The sequence below is a fragment of the Acanthochromis polyacanthus genome, chromosome 1 (assembly GCF_021347895.1).
Source record: "Acanthochromis polyacanthus isolate Apoly-LR-REF ecotype Palm Island chromosome 1, KAUST_Apoly_ChrSc, whole genome shotgun sequence".
Lineage (NCBI taxonomy): Eukaryota > Metazoa > Chordata > Actinopteri > Pomacentridae > Acanthochromis > Acanthochromis polyacanthus.
Window position 1 is genome coordinate 18,445,939 of NC_067113.1, and position 23,085 is coordinate 18,469,023.

A 23,085-nucleotide genomic window follows, 5' to 3' on the forward strand; every position below is an offset into this window, starting at 1 on the left:
TTTGGTTCCCACAAGCACTAGAGGGGCTCCCTTAACTTGACAGACCAAACAGATCAGGCAGAGAACAGAGCAGGCCCTGTCAATAGTGAGGATTATGGGAACGGCTGTTTGGCCTCCAACCATTTTGCCCGCCAGAAGACACAAGAGGGCTCCAGTTTGATTCAGTTCCACTCTTATTGTCAAGTGTCTCTGGCGCTAACAGGCCCAGGAACTAGCAGATAGACTGACAGAGATTTTGGCGATTGACCTACTGAAGACTGAGCTGCAGTGACTTAAACTTATTATTTTTCTCTTTTTTTGCCTTTTTATCTCAAAAAGATAAGCTACTGTGAATTTACAGGTCGCCTTAATGTGAATCATTAGGCCAAATTTACATGAAGTGTCATCATACCAGCACACAGGGCCGTTTTAACTGCCATAAATACAAGGAGAATGTTTGCAGTCATGCCCCCTGCCTCCTTAAAACTCTCCTTTAAAAATGCCTTTGCCCTAATCAGCACACTGCGCATTCATGGGCTGCAGAGAGATGGCGTCTCGCTGGCATTGTTCTGCTCCTCTGAGACCTGACTGGTATTGCAGTGCAGTTTAAACCATTTCAGCCACAGCTATGATCTTAATTAGCTACACCTAAAGCCCATCTCTTCCCCAGACAAGTCTAATTAAGCACAGCGCCTCTCCCCAGCCAGAGCCCCTCTGCTGGCTAAAAGGGAACCCACAATCTCTTGTCCGAGGATTACAACCTGGGACACATCACAGGCAATCATCTTCCCCCACAGCCCCAAAACCCTTGGTTGCTGTCCCCCCATCCTTGTTTCATGAAAGGCACAATACTATTTCCCCACTAATTTGCTGTGTGTGTATTAAACAGCCTCTTCACCCAAGTCAAAGAGGAGAATCCCTTTTACAGGAGCCTTAATAAGTCCAGGGCAGAGAGGCTAACCGTGTAGCAAAGAGCAGTCACTCCTTTGTACGTGGCAACAGTCGCTCAAGCTAAACAGCTTGTTATTAGGGGATGGGGGTGTAGCTTTTCTGTATTAGCTCGAGCAGCGTCTCTTGCCTCACATCCACTGAAAAGCGTGCTTTCTTAATTGGATAGTTCCCTTAACCCTGCAAGGATCTTTGATCCTTATTGTAAACTTTCATTGTTGTCCATCAGTCTTACGGCAGCTACTGCGATTGCTTGGTCTCATCTTAGCATTCTAAACTCCTTAGTGTTAGTATCAGCTCAAGCTCTTAGCGCTGGATAAGCTCTTGCTAATGTCATAATGGTGATGATTTGGCTGAGCCCTCCAGCGTTATGTCAATTCAGCAGAGGGAAGTAAGAGCCACAATTAACAGAAATTAGCTAAATGCTATTGAGTGTTTCTGCATATTTCAGGGCAGGGGGCTGACCCTCGTAACCCCACAGCGTGTTGCCAATCAATTATACTTTCAGCGGTGCAGACCAGCTTCATGATGAGTGTGAATACCAGGCAGAATCATTTGGTCAATTATCCAAGTAGCTGTTACCAATAATCTGTGAATGCTTTTTCACCCTTCACAGATGAGTGCACATCGTAATAGTAACACCTTTACAATAATCAGTGATACACACTCTGGCCTCATAATCACATGAATGTCTGTGTATGAGACACATTTCTTGATAATGAGTAAACCTGAGCAGCTATATATTTTAGGTCAAACTATTTAAACATTACTCTGTGAATAGCTGTAGTAGCTAAAAGGACATAGAGGAAGGTGTTATTGACTACACTCACAGTCTAAAACAGCTGAAATGACTCTGTGCACTTCCACTTTGAAGTTCCTTAACAGACTTGTGGGTCAGACCTCCTGAGGAGACAGAAAGACTCAATTCATCAGGGTGCAACAGAAGAGAAAGTAGAATACTCTTCATGTCCAATCATTGGAGGGGGGCCTGAGGAAGAGCAAGTGTGTGTGCAGCACGAAGTGAGAGTGCTGCAGGAAAGACGGAGCAGGGCTGAGGAGTGTGTGGGGATCTCCTGCGAGGAGGCCAGCCCTGGGTGGTTCTCACTGAAAGCCTATTTGTGGATGAAAGTGCAGCAGCCCTGGGGTCCACTCGCACAGAGAGACGAGGCCAGTGATTAAGGGGGCGCGAGGGCAGGACGGCCCTTTAATTTGGAGCTGCAGAGAGAAAGGGAGCCAGCACTGGTGTATCTGTAGCCAGACAATGGCGATTACCTTCCTCTTTATCTGGCGGAGAGGGGGCTTTGAGAGAGCAATCTGAGGAGCGGAGGAAATGGCACGACACAGGATTAGTGGCACAACAGGACGGTAAATTAAATGTTGGAGATGAAAGAATGAGGCTCTGACATGCATCAATAGAGAGCATTTGCTGCATTCTAATAACAGCAGCCGAGGAGAAATACCTGTAGAGATTAGTGTGTGTGTGTATGTGTGTGTGTGTGAGAGAGAGAGAGAGAGAGGGAGTAACGATACACAATCATGTAAATGACTTGGGACGTCTTTTGTCATGTGACAACCCTCAGAGGGGAAGTAAACAGGATGGGTGTGTTTGTGGCCATGAATGTAACTCCTCTATAAAGTGTGTGTGACAGAAATTTTGCCAACAGGTCATAACTGCACAAACACACTGAATGTATAAATGTCACAACCAAGCTAATCCATGACACAATCCATAGTACAGTAAATCTGCCTGGTCAGGTGAGATTAAGTGTCTCTTTTGTAGCCATCACTTCATAAAAGGTGTTGACTGATAGCAGCTGAGGCTTATTTTTATTCAGTAACCCTCAAGGAGGTACATGGACATCAATCCACATTAAAACAAAAAGAGGTTACTTGAAATTCTTCTTTATCACTCAACAAAAGGTTTCACTTTTTAGAATTTGAATTACATTTTCAAAGTTGGCAGTATTTGCACTAATCCAATAGTGTTATATAACTTATTTGTTTTTAACATTGTCAAATCTAAAAAATTAAGACATAATGAGACTCATCATCTTCATCTCCCATCTAATGTAAAGTGCATTTAGACAGATTAATTATGTGCAAAAGGCGAAGCAAATAAAGCTATTTTTCCAAACAGAACAAGACTTATGCAGCTATATTACAGTATGGTTTTTCTAAAAAGTCATTATGCCACCCCGATTTTTAAAATATGGAATGTAATCTAATGTAATGTAAATCTGAATATATGCCGATCAAGTGAATAACATCAGTCATTTTGTTTTAATGCAACGTTCTGCTGGGAAACCTTGAGTCCTGACATTGATGTGGATGTTTGACCCACCTGAACACTGCACTTCAAGCAACCCCTCAACCTCTATGCAAACATCAGTCCTTGATCTCAGTTGCCACCCTCAGCAGAACAATGCACCCCAACACACTGCAAAAACGGCTCATTAGTGTCCCGGAGAACACAACAGAGCTAAGGTGTTCACCCGGGTTCCACACTCCCCAGATCCAGATCTTATTGAGCATCTGTGGGATGTACCAGGATAAGAATGATCTAGGTAGGTCCCACCCTGCAACCCACAAGACCCACAGAATTCACTGCCACCCTCCCGGTGCAACAGCACATCTCCAGGGGTCCTGTGTCCATGCCCCGCTGGGACAGAGGAGTTTTAGCAGCATAAAGGAGACCAACACAGTATTAAACAGGTGGTCATAATGATGTGCCTGATCGGTGTAATTCTGCCATCATGCCATACATATGATAACCTACATTCATTATTTGAACCATTGTGACATTAGTTGTTTCACACGACATGCTTTAAGGAATCCCACATCCGTCTTAAAGACAAAAGGATCACAATATCATCTACTTAATAAACCTGGAGCACACCTTTATACATAACATTTACATGGTGTGATGTAATTCAGAGTTAGTATTCATACATAAATACAATCCAGACGTCAAAACAATTATATTCTAACCCTCAAAATCCACAAGGATGTGAGACAGTATCAATCCCTGGCCACCTATAATTTGAACGTGTGTATCAGTGTGGGTATGTTATTTATGAGGCCTTTTAAAACAAATGTTGCACTGAAAAAGACTCAACACCTCCGCATGCATCACCAGTAAGTCCTTTTTAACAAAAAATGCACCCAGCACTGCAAGGACATCCTCCAACATGACAACAAAACATTACACATATAGACTCCTGAGCATAACTGATCAAATTAGTTAGAACCAACGAACATATCAGAGGTCATACGCAGTTACAAGACTCTATTAAAAGTTTCTGTACAAGGTCTTAGACACAACGTGAACATTCACAAACAAAAAGCAATATTCAGTCATATTCAAGTCATCATTAGTGGAAATCAACATACACAAGCATTCTCATTAGTGCCTCGTGGTGACTGACAGGTATTATAGATGAAAAGTTAGACAATAAAAACAGAGATGAATGACAGTGGCAGAGTTACGAAGGGAAAGAAAGCGCAGAAATGAAGCGTCTGATGCACGAGCGACAGCTGACAGAGAGTGAGAGAGAGAGGAGGTCCTGAGCACACGCAGAAATGATTCAATCAAAGAGTAGCTTTATCTAGGTTATTACTACACCGAAGCAGGATGATGAAGAGGAGGTTTGCCTTAATCTCGGCCACAATGGAAGGGAACAAAGGCGTACTTACAAGCACTATCAGCCACAAATATCAAATCAGCTCGAGCTGCACCTAATCCTGCCAGACAGCATTGTTGATTCAGTGAACCTGCGGTCAGAGACGTACACAGCCATATGTGTTAAGAAGGTACACACTGACTGGGCAGAGATGTTCATACAAATGGAGGCTTGCTGTAAATTCTGACTTTACTGAATTCATCTGGCCTCAAGACCGCCTTGAAATACAAGAGCAAGGAAGTTTATTGCACTTTTCTTTGACTTGTGACCACATATGGACGTAAATGTTCACCTAGTTTTAAATCCAGGCTGTTCATTCATCACTATTTGTCACTACATGACAAGTGCACATACCTGTATTGTAAATGTTGTAAAAGCTGACTATACTACTCTTCCTTGACCAACATCCATGACATACTCTGCGACCTCTGAACCCCTCAACAACCTTATCCTCAGGGACTGGTCAGCAGCTAAAGCAGCAGCAGTGGGACTGTCCTTGTTCAGGATGGCACTTGGCAGAGGGAAAAGGACACTGGCAACTTCATTATCCCGCAATAACAGGCTAATTATTGTGTTTGTTAGCAACAAATCAGAGCACAACAGACTGCATGTCCCTGTCCTGTTTTGAGCATCTTAATTACTTACCCCCCCACACATCCCCATCCCTCTCTCTGTTGCCACTGCTGCTGTTGTTATTTTGCATATAAAAGGCAACAGCTAATTGTCTGGACTATAAATATTCGGCATGCAATTAGCGTCCTGGCCTGCCTCTGCGTTGTGTTATCACCTCGCTGTTTGGTACGTGGTGAAGACCGCACACTCAATTCTCCATATCTAATGGGAGCTTGATAGCAGCATAGAACCTTTGTTTCTAAGAACAAATGACAGCGAGCGCCTCCCTGTCGTCTCACCCCTCGACTCAGCTTTGAGGAAAGAACACATCCACAGCATCACTCGAGTAAGGGAGCGCCAGAAGGTTAATGCCACACAGATTATACCTGTGGAAGGTGAGTTATGTGGGGTCATGTGAGAGCAGAAATGAAGTGCCATGCATGACTGAGAATCTGATTAAAGAGAATTTTGTTTGTATTCTCGGAGAAGACAGAGAGGTATTGGAACTGGTATGAACAAACAGTCTTTCTGTACAAAGACGAAGTTCACACAGCTCAAAGTCTGCTTTGAGAGAGACTGAAAAGGAAACAGTTCCCACCGGCCTCAGGGACGAGAAAAAAAAAAGAGCAAAAGCATGAGAAAGACGTGAGGAGGGGCCGAGGAAAAAGAGGGGTCCAAGCACCAGGGTACTCTGACACTCTTCTCCACCTCACCTAAAATCAAAGAAAGTGGGGAAGGGGAGAGGTGCACAAGAGAGACAGCAGGGGTGGGATGGGTAAGGGAGCCTTCACGGATGATTGCAGCCCTGTTTGAGCCGCTAAAGTGCAGACGTGAACTTCTTTCATCTCCCTTCAGGGTCACTGTCCATGGAGGGAAAGGCCCTGTCATCCTGCTCTCACTTCCCCACAGCGAGCTTCCCAGCTCTTCAAGATTCCCACATAACGGAGCCATGGCACCCTGTGAAAAGACCAGCAAGCGCAGTGGGAGAAACATCAGCCGAGAGCGGCACGATGGGAAGCAAAGAGTAAAGGATCACAGAGCCTGGAGAAGGCCAGAAAAAGGCCCCATTCTCAGGAAGGAAGGCAGCTAAGACGTTCATTTTAGGAAGAGTTTAAATGTAAAGGGCAAAAAAACTGAGCTTGGATGGAGCAAAAAAGCTAGAGAAGTTAAGGTTTTTGCATATCAGGAGCGAACGAGCATAACAATAAGTTCAAATATAAAAGCTGAGACCCTCTACAGTGTGTAAAGTAAAAGTGGATAAAGAAGCACAGAATGGAGCAGGTGGAGATTTCGGCAGGGGTTGTGGGCTGGGTGGGGGTGCAGGTGGAGAATGAGTAAGACTGACCCCAGTCTGTGTGGAGAGGCTGACTGGAGCCCAGAGGCTCGTTAGAGGCAAGATCCTGAGGGCTCCTAATTGGGCCGGCCAGGGCCAGGCAGTCTGAGAGCGAGAGAGGGCAGTCAGTCTCAAGATCTGAGTTTGGAGAGGGGGGGAATGGAGGGGTGCAGGAGTTAATGGTGAGGAGGGGGGGCTTTCCAAGTCACATGAAAGTTTGTGGGGATGAATGTACCATAATTAGATTAATAAGTAGCTTAATTTATCGCAGCAGAGGATATCAGCGGCTCCACATTAGAGGCAGGCCAGAAGATTAGCCTCGATCGGCGTTTCCAAAACACGATTAGCCCCCCGGCACAAAGACCAGGCTCTTTCACAGGTTCCTACCACAAGGGCTGGGATTAGAGAAACATGTTGAATAATCAGCAGTGCCCCCGCATGCTCCTCTCAAGTCTGCACCGCAGCCAGGGGTGCAGTGCAACCCTTTGCCCCCTCCCTGTCCCACTCACAACACTTATCAATTAGACTATTATAAGGCCAATTACAGTCAAGAGCAGCCACACTGACCCCAGGTTTGCCTGAACCACCCAGGCTCAGATGCACACCTTCTACATGTTCACTTCATCCACCTGCTGATGCATCAGTCGCCCTTGAGTCATACAAAACTGGTAGTATCCACTCAGTGGCATTTGCCCATGAAGTCAAGCCCAGTGAATTAGCATCTTGGTGTGTGTATGGCCACTAAGTGATCTGGATATCCCATGATCCCCTGGAGACGCACAGCTTCATGGCTAATTGATTGTCCCTCCAATCTCCCCTAGAATGCCAATAAAGACCTCAGCATATGCTCGCTCCAGTCCCGGCCACCAGACACATGCATCATGAATGCAACGCTCTTGCTAAGCTTTAGATCCCTTGATCCTCTACATCCTCCACATCCGGCCTCTTGTTTGGAAAAAAAAAGTGGATGAAAAAACTGACGGGCCTTGAGCCAGGATTTTAGTATCCCATCTCTAATAGAGAGGTTGCAGCTGTTAGTCATCTTTTGATAGAGTGCTCAAGAAATATCTGCTGGACTCATCACAGATATTTTACAGAAGAGGATAGTCTTTGTTTCTGTTCACCTGGACAGCAGAGCATGAGCTGGTGTAACACAGAAGCAGAGTATCTTTAAATAACACTCCCAAGAGCAAACATTGCATTCAAAACATTGTCAGAGTCACATTTTTAAAAATGTATGTTTATAAAATCACCCAGTTGTCACCACCTTGTCAGGGAGACAAGTCCTGTTTACCCTTGAACAACCAGCAACTTTTACATTTCCTGCTGCCGTGACACCACTGCAGGCCAATTATCCTGTGTGACTATGCAGCACCATGCATTGGTGATAATGTGCACAGAGTCAACATGTCCTACAGACGGAGCTCGCTGGCAGGGGTTAGCCCCAGCGAGCTCCAGCCCACCCTGACATGAAGGCCACTACAGCAGGGCTCACCTATGTTAGCTAAGCCAGGCAGTGGATGGATCTGTGTGCAAAAAAAGACATGGAGATCTTCCATTTAAAAAAACAAAAAAACATCTATGCTCTCTGGGAATGTGATTTTCAAACTGGACAGTCTTTAAATGTAGTCCTCAGGGGATGTGTTCATCAGCCTTCAGAGCTCAACACCATGCAACACAAGAAAGTAATATCTGAGAATACATGAGAAATATTTGGGAAAAATGCTGCAGATTGACTAAATGCAACCAAATATTAAGGGGTTAACCAATATCTGGAAATATATGTAACTGTTGCATTCAGGATTTTTAAAGCACATTAAAAAAAAACTGAGATTTTAGCCCATTTTCCTTTTTAGCTCAAGAGTCACAACGCCAATAACAAATGTGTCATGTTCATCACTTGTTGGTGTCCTCTGCAAACACTTCTGCTGTAGTCTGTTCTTTACAGAATTTATGTATTCAGTTGTTGTTTTTTTCATTTGCTGCACAAACAATTATTTTTCTTCTCAATTTGTACAGTTTCTTTTCAGTGCTGTGTAAATGTTGTCAAATTGGTGTTTTACTTGTGCGTTGAACTCTGAGAGTCACTGTGGATAAGCAACAGAAAACTGACAACTCAATTTTAAATTACAGTTCATCAATATCTCATTTTATACATTCTTCAACAAATAAATTATTTAGGATCATGAATTTTTATGTCACGAGACACAAAAATTTTAACAAAGAGAGAACGAGCAGCAATGTTTAGTCTTGGTGATTTTAAGTTTTAAAAATGAAACATCTTGGTTAAAGTGTGTCACACTGTCAGCATTTTCTTATCCACCATCAGCCCTTAACTAAACCTTTAATGCTCTCAAGCTCTCTTTTCAACTCTTTGATATTAATTAGTGCATAAAGCAGAAATCAAGCTTAGTTTGTCTTTTTAAATGGGTATCTTGCCCTTTGAAATCCCTCTGTGGCATCAGATTGAGAGTTGGCTGGAGTTAAGGAGAAGACTTAGAGCTTCACCTGAGAGGAAGAGAAGAAAGTCACTGAGTTAAAGGTAAAAATCAGTTTACAATATGTGCTGTTGGGAGAGGGCGAGAGTTCAGTGACCTTCATGAAACATTGTAAGTAACTTTTAAATCCTGCTTTAACTGTAACTCGGTAGGAAAAAAAGAAGCTGTCGAATGGGAATAAAGAGTTATCTCAATGTTAGATAATGCACCAGGCCATGATTGCCTTTATGCACCCAGCTTGTTGCCAGCTTCACCAGTGGTTAGCCAACTCTCTCCAAACCCTCTCTCCAGCATCACGGACCAGCACTCTTTGCACTCTGCTTGTTAGATAGCAGCTGTTACACACTTTCCTGGTGAAGCAATGTCTGTTGTTGAACAAACGAGGGAAAAACAAGCAAACCCTGGGCTTGATCAGGCCATGTGCAGCATGCGGCATGTTGCACGCCCTGCTCCGCTCCGCTAGCTACCCCGTCAGCTAACCTTCGCCATGCACCAAATTAGAAACCCTCGCCATCAGGCAGACAGCTGGCAGCCTTCCCCAGGGGATGCCAATTAAGTTTGTAAAACATTTAGACAACAAAACTGTACAAGAGAAAAACATCCCATAGAAGCGGCCGTCCCCACAACTCCCAGCAGTCCTCTCTGTAACCTCCGCTGGCCCCCCTCCATCTGCAGCAGCCTCAAGAAACATCACCTCAGAGCATAGACAGGCCCAAGAGAGCAGCAAATATGTTCACAGAAATACATGAATACCAAATCAAAGCCATTGATTTTGTCATGCTAATGTGTTGTTATAGCAAATTAAGGGATGATGTTTTATTAATAAGTTGGCGCTTCCTCAGTCAGATAAAGATTGGCAGCTCAGTCTTCTCCTAAACAGTCACATATTAATTGGCGGCACTGTAGTTCTGATGCAATCATCTGTTTTGACAGCGCAGTCAGTAGAGGAGTCGGAACACCTCAAATCTAGCCATTGTTGGCCACACACGGTGTTGTAACAAACTAAACCATGAAGTGCCGCTTCAAACTTTAGCACAGCTCCCGATCAAGTGTCCAAAATAGTAACCTGAGTCTTTGGCCTTGGGGGGGGAGAAAAAAGCTGCGTAGGGATTAGAATAATACCTAAGTAGCTTTCTGAAAATTGAACCCTTGAGTAGGAAAGGAATATGGTGGCCTTAGGCAAAGAGTGTGACCCACGCTCTCTCGCTGAACGCTCGCGCTCAGACTTGTTGTTTGTTCATCCAGGCAGCCCACTCCACAGTTGTTTCAGTGTGACACACCAGGATGTGACAGACAGAGTGACAGCGTGAGTAACTAATTGAGACGGGATGCAAAAAAGATCCTCTGAGCTTTAAGTAAATGGAAGTGGGAGAAGAATGTCCTCGCCTCCCAGCACCCCCCCACCCCTACACACACACACACACACACACACACACACACACACACACACACACACACACACACACACACACACACACACACACACACACACACACACACACACACACACACACACACACACACACACACACACACACACACACACACACAGCTATCCCTGCTCAGGGCATCTCTATCAATGTTAATTAGCTGAGCAATGATTAATATGGAAGCTAAATGAAGTTATTTCCTGTAATCGGTGTTTCCTTTGAAACATCATTCATTGTGTCAATAAAACTCTGTTTGAATTCATTTAAGACAGCATTGTTACAGTGAGAGAGGAGAGGTGACGGAGCTGAAAGACTGAAAATGAAGAGGAAACGCAGCTATGAAGAATATAGTCCGCAAATCACCAAGTACAGCACACAGAGCCAATTTGTTCATTCATGACAGAGATTTTCTTTCATCTCTTTCGTTTGAATCAAAATGTTCTTCTTCACAGTTTCCTCTCTGACTAATATCGACTCACACGAGTAAAGTCTGTGGAGCTCTGGCTCATCCATGGGCTTGGCATTTTCCACAGTAGGTTGTATATAAATTAATGTACACATTTAGACAAACTGAACACCAACATTTTGATATAAAAACAGCAATATGATAAGCTCAACACTTCTCAAATTATTTGTAACTAACTTTATTCCATTAATTTATTGGCACAATATTATAACACAGTAAGTTGAGTCACTAAATTGTCTTAAAGGACTACACCAGTGCATTATGTATGTTTGAGCCTATGATGTTGGCTGCACATATCATGTATATTTTAGACACAACTTAAGGTCTTCAGTTGGTATCTATGTGAAGTAATTTGTGAAGGACGCTGCAAACTTGTGGGACAATTCCTTAAAGCAACTCAATCTGATTTTATCTGTCAGAGTTCCATAGCTGTTTTTAATTATAGTGGATGGAATAACAAAGACAAAAAACGAAAATAGGCCATACAGTACAGCAACACAGAGAGGAGGGCAATGAATAACAAAAGAAATTCAGGAATATCGAATCTATTTAAGTTTTGTCATAAGATCTAATAAAGTTCTCGTCCATCAGGCCTGTATTTAAGAATTAGAAAAATCTGCTCTGTTTATAGCAAGTCCATAAAACTCATTACATCACTTCTTCATGCTGAAACAGTTTGATTTGTGTTGCTTCCATTAACGTGATCTGTTTGGCTGACAGGAAGGATAGTGTTATAATACACACACTTTTTGGTTGTGTAAAGTCCATTTTCACTCCTAGTATACAACTTACCAGACAAAACTGATATCAACACTACAAGTCAAAAGTTTGAACACACCTTCTCATTCAATGCTTTTTATTTATTTGTATTATTTTCTACATTGTGGATAAATACTGAAGATTAGCACTTTTTTGTTTACAATATAATTCCATATGTATTCTTTTGCGGTTTTGATCTCTTCAGTATTAATCTACAATGTATAAAATAGTTCAATAAAAAACCAATGAATGAGAAGGTATGTCCAAATTTTTGACTGGAAGTGTAAATTATAAAGACAAGTTTGCATTAATATCTGTCCAAACCTGCTTTACAACAGAACAGTATCACAAGTTAATGAGCAGCCATGTGTAGCATAGCTCTTTATCTTTCTTACTAAATTCTTGTATCTGACATAATTGGATGTTTTTGCACTATTTTTTAAGTGCTATATCTTATTGTATTGCACTTGTGTGTATACCCATGTTATTTATGTACTATATACTGACTTTATTGTACACTCAACAAAAATATAAACGCAACACTTTTGTTTTTGCTCCCATTTTTTATGAGACGAACGCAAAGATCTAAAACTTTTTACACATACACAATATCACCATTTCTCTCAAATATTGTTCACAAATCTGTCTAAATCTGTGATAGTGAGCACTTCTCCTTTGCTGAGATAATCCATCCCACCTCACAGGTGTGCCATATCAAGATGCTGATTAGACACCATGATTAGTGCACAGGTGTGCCTTAGACTGCCCACAATAAAGGGGGGGGGGGCACTCCTCTTCAATGTCTGTGCGAAGTTGCTGGATATTGGCGGGAACTGGTACATGCTGTCGTATACGCTGATCCAGAGCATCCCAAACATGCTCAGTGAGTATGCTGGCCATGCAAGAACTGGGATGTTTTCAGCTTCCAAGAATTGTGTACAGATCCTTGCAACATGGGGCCGTGCATTATCCTGCTGCAACATGAGGTGATGTTCTTAGATGTATGGCACAACGATGAGCCTCAGGATCTGGTCACGGTATCTCTGTGCATTCAAAATGCCATCAATAAAATGCACCTGTGTTCTTTGTCCATAACAGACGCCTGCCCATACCATAACCCCACCGCCACCATGGGCCACTCCATCCACAACACTGACATCAGAAAACCGCTCACCCACACGACGCCACACACGCTGTCTGCCATCTGCCCTGAACAGTGTAAACCGGGATTCATCCGTGAAGAGAACACCTCTCCAACGTGCCAGACGCCATCCAATGTGAGCTTCCCTGAGACGGTTTCTGACAGTCTGTGCAGAAATTCTTTGGTTATGCAAACCCATTGTTTCAGCAGCTGTCCGAGTGGTTGGTCTCAGACCATCTTGGAGGTGAACATGCTGGATGTGGAGGTCCTGGGCTGGTGTGGTTACACATGGTCTGCGGTTGTGAGGCTGGTTGGATGTGCTGCCAAATTCTCTGAAACGCCTTTGGAGATGGCTTATGGTAGAGAAATGAACATTCAATACACGAGCAACAGCTCTGGCTGACATTCCTGCTGTCAGCATGCCAATTGCACGCTCCCTCAAATCTTGCCACATCTGTGGCATTGTGCTGTGTGATAAAACTGCCCCTTTCAGAGTGGCCTTTTATTGTGGGCAGTCTAAGGCACACCTGTGCACTAATCATGGTGTCTAATCAGCATCTTGATGTGGCACACCTGTGAGGTGGGATGGATTATCTCAGCAAAGGAGAAGTGCTCACTGTCACAGATTTAGACAGATTTGTGAACAATATTTGAGAGAAATGGTGATATTGTGTATGTAGAAAAAATTTTAGATCTTTGAGTTCATCTCATAAAAAATGATAGCAAAATCAAAAGTGTTGCGTTTATGTTTTTGTTGAGTGTATGTTTTATTTGCAGATAAAATAAAAATTCTTAACTTTAAAGCCCAAACTGTGTTTGTGACTGACTGAAATCGTGACGCACACTTTTCAGAAATTTAATTGCACATCTAACTACATTAAAGCAAACTGAACTGTAACTCTGATGCAGTAACTGTGTGAAAACTAACCTTCCTACAGACTGTTTCAGGTTTTTGTAACTTGACTAGGATTGGGAACTGTGGCTGCCTGGAGGGCAGGAAAAGCATTGAGAGACCTGGAATTGTAAAACATCCTTCTGCCATTAGTCAGCATAGAAGGTCATGTGCCTTGGAGGGCAGCAGATCAAACTGTAAACACAACACTGACGTAATTTTACGTTATAAAGATTTGAACAAGTTAAAAATGTGTTTTCTATTTTTGTATATTCCACCTGACAATTTTAAGTAAATGGTGAGAAAAATGTCTGGCTTTTTCGCTGTTAAATTCTTCTCTGTGTTTACCAGCTGGTTGATAAATTTGACTGTCTGTTGTTGGATGGTTGATGCTGTGCAGAAAGCATACAGTGTGTTTATCAGAGCCTTTATGGTGAAAATAGCTTCCTACTGAGGCCAAAAAGATGGTGATGTATGTACTGAGAGTGAAGCAAGCATTAATATTACCTGCTGTGAGACCAAAACAACAAGTTGAAACACATAAAACACAGACCAGCTGAACAGACCTGCAGAGTCAGGTGATATTTTTTACCGAGTAATGATTTTTTTCCCTTACATATATTTTGTAGAAAGTAATTCATTACATTACCTCTATTATCTTACTACACAAAATCGCCTGAGATCCACTGTAATGTATCTGCCAGTTAGTATATCAACACACATCTCCACAAAAGAGCTTTTTCAGTGCCCTTTAATAAAATAGTAATTCAAAGCTAACAGGAAATGAGGTGAAAAGCCCTTTGCAGAAAAACAACGCCTACCTAATGGTACCAAGGTAACACAGGCATTAACTAGTTCCTCCTCAAAGAAAGTGATAAATGTAACTGATTAGTAATTGTAAAGTGATTCTTGTATTGAGGAACAGTGATATGCACGATTGCTGCATTACAGATGTAATGTGTTACACACTGGTAACGTTACAGTGATTTTATCCTTTGTTAATTAATCTAAAAATATTGATAAGTACAACAAAATGCTCACTAAAAATACGTATCAAACAATTCAGGAGGATCTTACAAGCTTGGTTTTTGAACATTAGTGGCTCTCTATCTAATCACACTGTGATTGGCAAGAAGGAAACTCAGCAGGTGTCAACACCCCCTCACTGCCTGCCTCCTTTGATTAATAATCCTCCCAAACAACTAAAACATATCTTCTTCCTGACATAAAATGCACCACTTCCATTTCATCTGCTTGATCTTGGCTCGATCTTGCCTCTGTAGTGGTTTAAAAAAAGTACATTATGGCTGACGCAAATCTTTGGCCACTGGAGGCAGCGCAGCACAAAGACTGTAAATCTAACTTTCCAAGGTTTTGGCTTCCTTGTAAATCAAGAGCAGCAATCAGTAGATTAAGCTGTTGCCATTGTCAGAGTCTGTGTGCCTGATTTTCTCCTCGTCTCTCTCATCATCGCTGCTATCTGATGACCTCTCTTCTGCAGATGGCACAAGAGCAGACACTGACAGCTTCATAATTCTCCTGACAAACAGCTCAGTAAATGATCACTTTGGCCCCATGTTAGCTGCCAGAGTGGATGTAAAAGCGCACAAACCCAGGAATGAAGCCAGAATTTCATTTCAGCAGCCTGCGTGCTCCATCTAGATATACTTTTATTAAGAAATGAAAGCTGGTAATTTTAGATACAAGCAGTGTAAATGCACCAACAGCTAATGGAGTTCCATTTTAGAGAGGCCCTTTTTTTTCTTCCCTTTTTTGGGCTTTTAGAATCTAATCTCAGCCTATTGTCAAGATGGTCAGGGAGTCTAATCATCCTTAACCTTGTATCAGTGCCATAACCCCTTCTTTTTTCCCTGCCCTCCAACAATTTAAATATGATTTTAACATAATAACAGGACTTTCAGCATCCTACTGACTGCACCTTCTACCAGAATCACCACAACTAATGGGATCTAATCTATACAATAAGGGACATTAATATATATGCAAATCAGCCGCGGCTACATCTCTCGCAGGGGGAAGATAGAGCAAGTCGGCATACACTTGTATCCTTTCTGTCACATGTGTCATTTAGTTGTTAATTACTGCTAACATTCCTAAAATGCAAATATGTAGTTCTGCAAATACCACAGCACATGTATCCTTAAGTAATAATGCTCTGAGAGGGAGAAGGCCCCTTCCCCCCTTGAAGGTCCAGCAGTGTGGGGGGGAATTTGAGGCGTTGGGGGGGTTGAGGTTGCAGGTCGGCTGTTCAAAGCCACTCTGTGCATTGTTGGGCAGTAGGGGATTAGGTCTCTCCAGGCTGCAGAATTTGCTTTCTAATTAAAAGGGATAAGATGTAGAAAAATAGTGAGGGGCATTACTACTGTAGAAAAGAAGGAGGGGGTGGAAAGAGCAATGCTGAAAAGAAGGGATAGAAGTTTGTAGTGCCACCATTGGTGTTTGATCACAAGACTAAGCAAGAGTTACCAACCTCTTGTTTCGACTCTCTGCCCATTTTTCTCCTCTGTGCTCTCACTGCAGCCTACATCTCATTAACTCACACACTTTGAACCTCCAAACAAAGACAAAACAGTCATGTTACTTTCCCTTATTCCTAAAAATGCAACATGTTGCCTTCATAGGCTGCTTTTGTATGGTTCAAGCAAACAATATATAGTGTTTTCTGGCTGTTTCCTTCTGTTTCTGGTCTTGGTGCAGAGCTAACTGTCTGCTTACTGTAGTTTCATATTTAGCATACCTATCACATAGCTTATTTTCATACTTCACTCCTTCAAAGGGAAATGCTTCACTACGGTTATCAGATAGCCACTCTTTATATCACACAAAAACCTGATGTTAACATAAAAGCTAAAATTAGCATCATCTTAAAGTACTACAACACTCAATGGCAGCACTTTTTTCTGCAGAAATACAGGGTGTCCCAAAAAATTTGACATCATTTCGAAGGACAGTAATTTGGGCAATTCTTATTGAAATAACCTCAAATTTTCACAGAATGTATAGAAACAGATCAAGATTTTATATTTAATGTTTTGTTTTTGTTCTGTGTTCAGGTTGAGCCATGCCGTTCACTCCCAAAGAGAAGTCATTTTGGGTCTTGGAATATGCTCGCACACTGTCACCCAAAACTGTGCAGCATGTCTTCAAGGCAAAATTTGGAAAAACTTCACCAACTGGGAAACAAATTTGGACTTGGTACCAAACATTTAAAGAGGAAGGCTGGTAGACCATCATCCAAGACGCAAAATTACTTCTCTTTGGGAGTGAACAGCATGGTTCAACCTGAAAACAGAACAAAAAGGAAACATTAAATATAAAATCTTGATCTATTTCTATACATTCTGTGAAAATTTGAGGTTATTTTAACAAGAATTGCCAAAATTATTGGCCTTGGAAATTATGTCAAATTTTTGGGACACCCTGTACATTCATTACGACACTGACAGTATTTTTACTTCAAATTAGATTTGCTCACTGATGAGTTGGGCTAAAATAAAATGCTTTTCCAGAATTTTGAAACACTTAATTTGAGCCACTTAACCATACTATGCTGAATCCAAGGGTATGCTATGTTACCCAGCATGTGTTTTTACTTTAACTTTTGCTGCAGCATCCATCCTTTCTTATGTTGACATGCTGCTGTTTTGTTACCTCATCCTCCAGCAGGGGTCCGACTCCCCCCAGGCACCTTACAAACGAACCTGGAGTTTAAAGCACGCAGAGGCCTGATTCTTTTTCCCCCTGAGCTCTGGGAGGTTAACGACATGTCAGTGGAGATCTCCGCCTCACTCCCCTCCTCTCTTGGCCAATCCAGCAAACACATGTGCTGGAGTTTGGCGGTTGTTCTGCACCAGCACCTCTAAGACCTCCAAAACCTGGAACGTCCATCTCAAACGGAGCTCATTTCTTGGTAGGGTCTGGTTGCTGAAGCATCCCCACACCACCACCTCCTCTATTTTTCACCAAGCTCCATGTAGCTCTAACCTTTTGCTCCCGGGCAATCCGATCCTATTTCGAGTGTGTGACGAGGGCCATTCTCCATCACCTCACTGATCAAGAGCTCCCCTGTAAAGCGGGCCCAGGGATGAGCAGGTACAGATTTGGGGAGAAGAGGGAGTGGGGCATGTAGTGAAAGAATCTGCAGCGAGCCAAGGAGAAGATTAAACGGCAGCTAACTGTCAGGACTCCTCTCTCCCCTCCTCCTCCATCCTCCCTCAACACTCCCTTCTACTTCACTGGTGTCCTGAGGGGGAGTTCCAGGGGGAAGGAGGGGAGGACGAAAGCAGGGGGAGGCCGGTGGCACAGTGGTGGCTGAGCCATCTTGTCATCATAGCAGGACAAGCATATTCAACCGTGTCCTCTGTACCCTCCCATCTTATTCCAGACACTGTGCTGCCCTCCGCTGAAATCCATCAAAACCTCTCTCTCGGCCCCTGCCCCCCTTGTTGGAAGAGTGCTCTCCGCTGGTGTCTTTTCTTTTTTAAAGGGCAGAGATGAGTCCTGGGCTCTGCTGTCTTTCCAGGCGTCCAAATTAATTTGCGTCTGGGCAGCAACATAAGCAGCACGGGGCTATTTGATGAGAGTGTAGGGCAATGACATGCACTGGCAGTCATGCCTTGATCTCTTGCTTTTTTTTTTTCCTTGTCACTTTCCACCTCACCTTAATGCCAGATTCATGCCAGTCTCATCCACATGGGTGGCACACAAGCCAAATCTTGTGTTACTTAGTGGAGCAGTAACTAGCGCAACTGAGAAAAACACTTTCTGCTTTTGTGCTTGTATCAAATACCCTTCTTAATGCAAGCTTAAATTACCAAACCACTAAAACCAGCAGTAACCCCCAAAAAAACAACACACCAATCAGAAATGTATTGTCCTCACAGCAAATAAAATGAGGATGCACTTCATTGAGCCATTTCTGAAAATCCCTCAGCTAATTTTCTGATCAGTACCTCAAGAACAGATCAGTTTCATAATAATAAACACACTAAGGACATCTACAAAACAGCATTCCTTTAGTTTGATAAATGGATGTCAAAGTGAACTTAATGCAATTTGACATGCATTTGAAGTTGTGATCCAAAAAGGGGCCCACAGTTAATGCCTAATTAGCATCATTAAATAATAAAGCAACTTAGACTAATAATTATTGCATGTACCCATTCTACCACTTGCACTGACAATTAACCTTTCTCAACTGGTGATTCGCAATTTGAGTAAATCCTGTTATCAGCAAATATAACACATGGCACACACACATAAACGTTTCAAACACCACTCAAGGAAATCTATGCAGTGTTTACGGTCGGAAAGCAGAACAACAAAACAAACAGCAGATATCCACTTTCAGTAAACACCACCCAACCACTTATACAGTATCTTCGCTGTGGCTTAGAGGGGGTGGGGAATCAACTTTAGGTGGTTGCTGTGAATGTCATTGAACTACTTGTGTTTACGCAGGCTTAATATTGCCGTGACAAGGTTTCTTTAAACACACGACGAATGCTTCAGAATGTATCACTTCCATTCTGCCTGAGGGTCTAGTTTTCTAAATGTCTGCCGTCGCCGTTATAAAAATTGGCAAATAAAATAAAATTATAGAGCTTAAAGAGAGGAGGTAGAATTTAAGGAACATGGAGCAGCAGTGGGGAACCTCACAAAAGTGTGTTTGTCTCTTTGTGCTGTTGACCACAGTTCAAATAACAAATGCTGTCCAAGTCTCTGATATTAGATCACTGGAGCCAAAAACACGATTACCCAGAGACAAAATAAAGGTGAAAAGATTCAGGATTGAGCATTCTCCCAAAATGTCTCTCCCTCATCCCAATTTGGCAGCACTTGGCTTGCTGCCCACTCACATTGTGTGGACGGCCCTGCCACTGTTGCCATGGGGATGTGTGGACCTGCACAGGCCCTGAAGGCAGAATGGCCTGGTGGTGAGGTGGGGGTTATCATCAGCAGCAGACTACGCTGGGCCCCCATCCAGAGGCCTGGGTGCAGGAGAAGCTGTGAGGCAGTGGAGCCCCCCCCCACATCTCCGCGGGGGCCTCTCTCCCCCGGGGGACGCCGCCGCTGTTTCAAGCCCAGAGGAGGATCTGAGATGGGACTCAGTAGCGCAGGGCTCCGGCCTGTCCACTGGGGGTCGGCTGCCTGACTCCCGTAAGCCTGGGCCAGACGGGGTGGGCTCGAGTGGGAAGGGGCCAGGCGAGGCGAGCTGGACTGCGGCCCAGTGCGGTGACTGCCTGTCTGCCCAGGCGCTGGGCCACGCTGCCACTCCTCCCTGGGCTCGTGCCCCTGCACTTGGATTTCAAAGGGATGTGACAGGGGGACTGGCTTTCCCTCTCCATTGCAGGATCCCTGCCCCACCAACAGCTTCTCCAAAGAGCCCCCCACCACCCCACCCCAAACAGCTTTCAGCCCCCGCTCCTCTCCCAGCCCCCAAATGCCCCATCCAACAGCTTTTCTGTTTCAGCCATGAACCCAGACTCCCTCTCACACTGTGCCATTCCCACCACTGCTGCCTCACATTTGGGAGGAGAAGGGGGAGGTTGTGCTGCTACACTGCACCCATCTGCCCCATGTCTTTCCATGCTGTGGACCATGATGCTGCAGCATGGCTCTCTGGGCGCCGTAAAGACTTTGGCAAGTACGCTGGGCCTTCAAACACCCCTCCCTTTGTACTCTGCCTGTCCGCCACATGCACACACTGATGCACACCATTTGATTGAAACTCACAAAAACTAGCACATGTGATCATGCTCATGTAATGGAGGTACGCTGAGACAGATGGATGATTTAGCCTCAAACTGAAAGGAGATGTCGTTTTAAATGCACTGACTATCAACTGTCCGGGCTACTTCGGTTATGCCCGCTGAACTCTAAGCCATCTGAGAAAGATCTGAGTCAGATGCGGTGCCACAGTGTCTGAGTGGCAACCAGCTCAGTCAGCAACTGGCCCATCATCAGTAAGCATCCTACGAAACCGAAATGACACTGACAGGCTGCGTTTCAATTGGCTGAGATCTCCTTCTCCCTCTTTCTATCTATCTAGGTTTCTCTCTTCATCGCTCTGTGCATGGCATTTCTCTGGCAGGTTCACCAGTGAAATTCCTCCCCTCCTGGTCTCAGCATTCCCGCGGCCCACCTCCCTGCCCGGGCAGAGTGGAGTGGCTGGGGTAGGGTGGGATGGCGCTCCCCCAAAGCTGGTCCCAAGCTACAACTACAACTCCAGCCCACAACACATTCCTCCAGCCACTGACCAGTCCCCCCAGCAACCAGGAGAGAGGTGAAGAGAGGAGAGACGGAGGCTTAGTGGTGCTGTGTTTTATATTACCAACTGGAGTCCTGCTTGGGCATTAAACTGGTGAAGAAGTAGGAGAAATGCCTCAGAGGACAGCTTATAATCGTCATCTTTTCTTGAACAGCTCTCAGATCATCATGAATCTCTTTCTATTCCTCAATAAAGGCTCAGATCACTGAAGAGCCTCCTCACTGGTTCACTGATGCTCAACAAGGTGCAAATGGAAATCTGATGTTTCCCAGCACGTCCACAGGCTGCACTCTCCTCCACATCTTTGCTGGGATGTGATGGGCTGCATATCGCGGTCTGTCAATCCGAAGCTGCTCCTGGACAGCTCAAGTAGCAGTAGGACAGGAGCCGGACGGTCCCCTCCTCCGCTCCCTCCTACTTCTCCCCCAAGCCGAGCCAGACGCTGTGTTTACTCTCCTAATTACAGGGGAGGGGCCGGCTGACAGGCGAGCCATCACAGATTCCCCACAGGCCTGGGGCTGGGAACGCTACAAACACCCGCCGTTGTCTCCCAAATGTGACGGCAATGTCCAACTGTCACGGGGGAGCCTTCACTGGCAAAACCCAAGGGCCCAAAGAGAGATATTAAAGACATGAGAGGAATTGGCAGAGTTGGCACTGACAGGGGGTACGCTTGAGAAGTCGAAGTGGGGAGCTGGGGGCATCGCCAAAGTGTCATTCAAAGCAAAGTGGGGTTTGGACAGGGCACAAATACGGACTCGCACACACACACCATTGCTCTCGCTCTTATCGAACTAAGGCGGGAGAGTTTACATGCACCAGACAGCAAATCCAAGCAGTGGAGCCACTAAACCATATCATAAGGTATTCATATGGGAACTTATTCCACTTTAGAACACTTCACTCTATCTGGACTCCTTCTGAGGTTTTAGGCTGAAAATGAGTGGTTTTTGCAAACACAAATCACTTATTTTCATAGAAAAGAGGCACAATCAACCCCTCTACATGAAGGTGTTTGCTTGTGGCTTCTTTTGAGAAGTTAAAGTTCTCTATATGGACTTCATATAAAAGTGTTTCTACTTTTATTAAAAAAGTGCATGAATCACAAGTAGAATGAAACCAGTTGTGGTTGGAGTTAACACCAGTGTGAGGGGAACACACGCACTAAAAATAGACTTTTGAGGTAATTTTTAAAATATGATTTAGTGATTAAGGGTGTTTTCAATGTAGTGAAGGAATAGGCTTCCTTCACTACATTGAAAACACCCTTTCAATGTGTTTTGAAAGGGTGAAGGAATAGGCTCAATTTTTGTACTTTTTATTTAACTGAAGTATTTTAATATGCCATAAAATTTGTTTGGAAGATGTCTTTAAATTTGCATATTACATAACACTTTGCAACAAGTATTAAATTATACTGTTTGCCACAATGAAGTGTTTAGAAGTCATGATGTAAATAAGAAAATTGTAAATTAATCGGACTGTGGCTTTGATAAAATATACACTGAGGCTAATAAACTGTACCTACAGTGTGTGTGTGTGTGTGTGTGTGTGTGTGTGTGTGTGTGTGTGTGTGTGTGTATACACTAACCCTCCTCCCAGGGAGGCATAATCCACTGGAGGTTGAAATGCTCCAGTGCTGTTGGGGGTCTAAGAGAATCCCTCTGGAAGCTCGGTGGCTGACCCGATCACATATGCAGGTCAAATAAACAAAACAACATTGAGAGAAAGGTTAAAACGGCAGTCTCTTCAGCAGTTCCCCCAACCCACGGCTCACATCGGCCCGTTTCCCTGCGGGAGAACACACACCTCAACCCCCGAGAGGCAAGACAAGAAAACCATTTGATAAATCATGAATAGTCACAGTTGTGCGAGTGCTGTGACCATTTCTAAAATTTATTATGGGGATTACACACAAAATCACACAATGTAACATTTTCAAATGTGTTATGAATGCCTCCCAGAATCCAATTCAAATCCTAGGTTACCAAATAAGCCTGAACAAATCCCCCACATTGAGTTCTTCCTCCTTTGAAGACTTGAGAGGTCCGGTCTG